Raw genomic sequence first — 6,000 nt, 5'->3', positions numbered from 1 at the left:
TATCAGTTCTACCATAATAGTAAATGAATAAATATCTCTATATTCTTCCTGATAAGTATAGTACTAAGACACTTGATTTTTTTCTGTATAACTTCCTTTTCTCCTCTTCAAATGCTTTGCTAACTCTTCCATAAGACTTAACAAAGGAAAAACTGACAATCTGCAAACCAAGAAGTGGGAAATTATAGGTATACTAGGCTGATAAAATGCCATTATTTTATATACCATTAAGAAAGACCCCTTCCCAAACAATAATACATTTTATTGTTAAAGAGTTTTATTTTTGTACTTAATAAGGGACCTGTTCAAATCATTCACATATACATTTTGTTGTTAATACAAAAGATACAAGCTCACACCTGTAATCGTACCTACTCAGGAGGCTGAGACCTGAGGATCACAGTTCAAAGCCAGCCAGAGACAGAGGCAGAGACAGAGACAGAGACAGAGGCAGAGAAAGTGAAATAAATTGGCTAAGGTATTGCTAACATCTCATTGTACTTAGAGCATGTCTCTTTAATACATTTTAGTCCATTTTTTCTATGTCTGTATCTTTCTGCACAATATAATCTTCTGTGTTCTCTAGAAAATTCTTGAAAGAGTGCTCCACTCATCTCTAAAATTTTCTTTCAAGTTACTGGTACTCCCCGCAAGTTTCTACAAGTTTTTCTGAACATGGAGAAATTATCAACAAAAGAATTTCAATCAAGCTTCTCATTCCTTTGAATGAGAAGGCTCCCTGCATTTATTGAAAATAGGTCTTACCTTTGTCTAGCAATACTTTCATGAACAATAGCCAATTATTACTGTGTACATGAAATTACAACTATGCCATGAATGTTGTCTACCGGGGATCAAAAACTGTCACTAATGTTAAAAGTATCCGGATTTCAGGAATGATCAGAAAGGAGAAACAATATGTCTTAGATTTGATTTAATATGGTCAAATACATAGTGGATCACATGGTTAATATTCTCTGGGATGACTTCTCAAGGAAGGTCATACTTGTCATGTTGGTTAGTTGATTTGTTTTTTAAATTGCTAAACAGACCTCCAAGAAGAAAGGAGAATGAGAAAGTGTCGAGGCATGAAACAACAGAGCAAGCTGGGCATTAGTCAACGAAGCCAGGTCCTAAGACTTATTCTCATAATCCTAAATATTCAGGATGCTGAGATACAGAGCACTGTGATTGGAAGGCAGCCTGGGCAGAAAACTGTGTGAGACATCATCACCAAAATATCTAACAAAAAGCAGGGCTTGTAGATGTGACTCAAGTGGTAGAGTACCAGCCTGATAAAGAAGCAGATTTAACTGAGTGTGAATGGCTCACGCCTGTAATCCTAGCTACTCAGGAGGCTGCAATCTGAGGATAACAGTTCAAAGCCAGCCTGGGCAGGAAAGTACGTGAGACTCTTAACAAAAATAAACTACTAGGAAGCGGAAGTGGTGCTCTGGCTCAAGCAGTAAAGTGCTCGCCTTGAGCTGAAAAGCGCAGGGGCAGGGCCCAAGCCCAAAGTTCAAGCCCCACAACTGTCAAAAAAGAAGAAGAAAGGAAGAAGAAGGAGGAGGAGGAGGAGGAGGAGGAGGAGGAGGAGGAGGAGGAGGAGGAGGAGGAGGAGGAGGAGCAGGAGGAGGAGGAGGAGGAGGAGGAGGAGGAGGAGGAGGAGGAGGAAAGAAGAAGAAGAAGACAGACTAGCTAGGAGGTCCTGTGTTCAACCCAAGTACACCAATAAAAGCATGGTGGGTGAGAATTTAAGATGAAGATAGACACTGTAGTATGCATTATAATCCAGCTATGTGGAAGGCAAATGTAGGAGGATCATGAGTTCAAAGTCAACCCAAGACAAGTTAGCAACACCCTATCTCAAAAACAAAATACAAGCAAAAGTTCTAAGAGTGTGCCTTGAGTGGTAGAGTAATGACTAGCATGTAGAAAACCTTGGTTCAATCTGAAGTACTATAACCATTTAAAAAACTAAAAACAAAATAAACAACAGACATCCTAATAAATGTAAGTCACAAAGACTGTATACTTCAAAATAAGAAGCTTCAACTCTGCTGTGCAGGCTGCTATTTTACCATAGAAATGTTAAAGCAGCATTGAGATTTTATTTCAGAAAAAAGACTGTCATGGCCCAGTAAAGGTGAGTTTTAAGAGATGCATTGCCTAAGTTTGAATAGGCGAGAAAACTACTGGTACCAATAGATCAGAGATGACCCTGAACAGTCCTTTCTGGCTAAATGATTATTGAACAGGACTCAGCTGAGGAAATCATTATATGCATAATTTCTAAAAGAAAGGGGGAAGAGAGAGTTGCAATCCTTTCTTAAAAATATTCATTTAACTGCTCAAAAAGAAGATGCAGCAGTCAATATCCTAATCATTTTGGTATGGCTTCTCTTTAGAATTTAGCAAAGGGCAAAGATCATCCAGCCAAGAACAGAGTCACTATTGCCACGGTATGACATTTTGTTTATATATAAAAGATTTAAATCTTTTAGTGATTTCTTTCCTTCTTAGTTCCTCTGTTTCATATCCTCCTGGGCTTTTATTTCCCTGTCATCTTGTCCTCTCTATCCAGCCTCATGACAAGTGTATGTTTCCCATTTTAGCAAGCAATGATTTGGTTGGGCTTAAACTACAAACACTCCCTCTTGGGGAATACCTTAAAGCTCAGTTCAGTTCTTTCATCCTTAGCTGGATCTGTTCCACACATTCACAGCTTGTTGTTTCTCTAACAGTTATAAGAGAGCTAGAGCAGCCTCTGTCTTTAAACCCTCTGTGATTTCCTGTTCTCTGGTCTATACTTGTGGTTGCTCTTACCAGAGAGTGGAAGGAACAGAGAATTCAGGCAAGAAGCAAAACTAGTGAAAGTAATAGGAAAGTCTCTTATAAAATGAATACACTTTCAATAGACGAAAAGTGAGTCATCTCCAGGGTGCACTGGTTTTTACTGACCTGTGAAGGGCTTAAAGCATTAAGTTGCTGAAGAGGACCAACCTTGGGAGCAGAGTCACTATTCTGTGAGTGGAGTAGGTTTGCTGAGTTACCTGGGAACTATAGGCCATGATTTATTTATTAGCTTGGGAATATAAGTTAAGGATATATTCTCTCCGAAGTATTCAGAAGGTTGGCTCTCCAAAAACTAGTGAGCAGCCCAACATTAATTCTTAGGTGGATGAAGTCCTCAAAAATATTCACCTAATGACATTCCATCACATTGATGGATTAGGCAGGCTTTCAGTCGGAAAGTTTAATTGCAATATTTTCTCTCAGAGACCCTGTGATTTCAGCCACCATCTTAAATTGCCTTTGCATTTTACCATTGAGCTGGGATAACTGCTACCTACCAGTTTCCCCCAACTCCTTTTTAGAATGAAAACAACAACAACAACAAGAATTTTCTTCCAAAATTGTGTGTGCGTGCATATGTGTGTGTGTGTGTGTGTGTGTGTGTGTGTGTGTGTGTGTGTGTGTGTGTGTGTGTGTGTGTGTGTGTGTGTATGGGAATGGAACTCAGGCTAAGCAGACTCTATGAATTTAGCTTCACTTCCCATTGTTCTCCTAGGTTTTTGGTCTTGTTTTCTTTAATTTTTCACTTTGACTTTTTGTTTTGTTTTGTTTTGCGCCCTTCACTGTCTGTCTGTCTGTCTATCTGTCTGTCTGTCTCTCTCTGTCTCTCTCTGTCTCTCTGTCTCTATTTCTCCCTCTCTTTCTCCCTCTCTTTCTCTCTCTCTCTCTCCCTCTCCCTCTCCCTCCCTCCCTCCCCCCCCCTCTCTCCTCTGTCTCTCTGTACATCTCTGTACAGGTACTAGGTCTTGAACTCAGGGCATAGGCATTGTCCTTTAGCTTTTTTGCTCAAGGTTGGCTCTCTACTACTTGAGCCACATCTCCACTTCAATCTAGTTATGGTGGTTAATTGGAGAAAAGAATCTCATGAGACTATGAACTTTCATGCCAGGCTGGCTTAGAACCACAGTCCTCATATCTCAGTCTCCTAAGAAACTAGAATTATAAGATTGAGCCTGGCATCTTCCAAGTTTCTAATGATACCTTGTTGACAACTTTGCCCCACTCTCAGATTAACACTATTATGCAGTTAACTCACTCTTTTTTTTTTTTTTTTTGCTTTTCTTTTTTATTTATTTCTTTTTTTAATTGTGAGAATACTGTACAGAGGAGTTACAATTACATGGGCAAGATAACCAGTACATTTCTTATCAAGCATTGTTGCCTCCTCTTTGTTTCCCCTTCCCATCCCTTTCCATACTCTCCCACCTCCCCCCACCTGATCCTCCCCCCCTCACCCCCCACCAAAGTTGTAAAGATCGTATTTCAACATGACGATTTGTACATCTTATTGTTGCAATGGGTCCACCTGTATCCCTAAACGATTTGTTTTTTTCCCTTCCCCTCCACAAATTATACCAACAGCAAATACAGTGAAATCATGGGTTATACCGTGGGGGGGGGGGACATACAAAGCAACATAGAAATCATCTTATAAATATGTTAGAAACAATTGCATGAAAGGAAAACAAAAAAAAAACCAAAATAACATCTGTATACTTATCTTGGGGTTAATTCTCCTAACATCAACTTATCTGACCTTTTCTGCTTGACTCAGACATATACTAGTTATTGTAAATAAGGGAAACCATGGGACCTATGTTTCTTTGGGCCTGGCTTACTTCATTTAATATAATTTTTTCCAAGACTTTCCATTTCCTAACAAATGGGGCAATGCCATTCTTTCTGATGGAGACACAGAATTCCATTGTGTGTGTGTGTGTGTATGTATATGTATATATACCACATTTTCTTGATCCATTCATCTACTGAGGGACATCTGGGTTGGTTCCATATCTTAGCTATAGTAAATAATGCTGCAATAAACATAGTCGTGCTGGTAGCTTTAGCATGTATGGTCTTGTTTGTGATCATTTGGGTAAATGTCCGAAAGTGGGATTGCTGGGTCATAGGGGAGCTCTATGTGGAGTCTTTTGAGGAACCTCCATACTGCTTTCCAAAGTGGTTGAACAAGTTTACACTCCCACCAACAATGCAGTAAGGTTCCCTTCTGTCCACATCCCCTCCAGCACCTGTTGTTATTAGAGTTCTTGATTATAGCCATTCTAACTGGGGTGAGGTAGTATCTCAATGTTATTTTGATTTGTATTTCTTTTATGGCTAGAGAGGTTGAGCATTTCTGCATGTGTCTATTGGCCATCCTTCTTTCCTCTTCAGAGAAGTTTCTCTAAGTCTTTAGCCCACTTATTTATTGGGCAGTTGTTTCTTTGAAGATTTGTTGTTGGGGGATTTAATTTTTTGAGTTCCAGGTATATTTTAGATATGAGACCCTTGTCTGTTGTATGGCTAGTGAAGATCTTCTCCCAATCTGTGGGCTTTCTATTGATCTTGCAAGCTATGTCCTTTGCCATGCAGAAGCTCTGAAATTTCATGCAATCCCATTTGTCCAACCTTTCTTTGATTTGTTGTGTTTCTGAGTCTCTATTAAGAAAATTTCGGCTTGTGCCAAGGAGACGTAGGGTTTCTCCTATTCCATCCTGTAATGTTTCCAGAGTGTCAGCTTTGACTCGGAGGTCTTTGATCCATTTGGAGTTGATTCTGGTGCAGGGTGATATATAAGGATCTAGCTTTAGTTTTCTACAAGTGATTAACCAATTTTGCCAGCACCATTTACTGAAGAGGCTGTCTTTCTTCCATTCTGTTTTTTTAGCTCCCTTATCGAAGATTAGATGGCTATAGATCTTTTGGTTCATTTCTAGGTTTTCAATTCTATTCTATTTGTCCTGGGGTCTGTTCTTGTGCCAGTACCAAGCTCTTTTGATTACTATGACTTTGTAGAACTCACTCTTTTTCTGCATGGTTATCAACTTCTACCCAGAATCAGTGTGGGTTTTGTTTCTGTTGTTGTTGTTGTTTGTTTGTTTTTGTTTTTTTATTGTGAAAATACTGTAGAGAGGGGTTACAATT

This window comes from Dipodomys merriami, unplaced genomic scaffold (genome assembly GCF_024711535.1).
Source record: "Dipodomys merriami isolate MVZ:Mamm:240054 unplaced genomic scaffold, mDipMer1.0.p SCAF_6, whole genome shotgun sequence".
NCBI classification, from domain to species: Eukaryota; Metazoa; Chordata; class Mammalia; order Rodentia; family Heteromyidae; genus Dipodomys; species Dipodomys merriami.
This window is presented reverse-complemented; position numbering follows the sequence as displayed.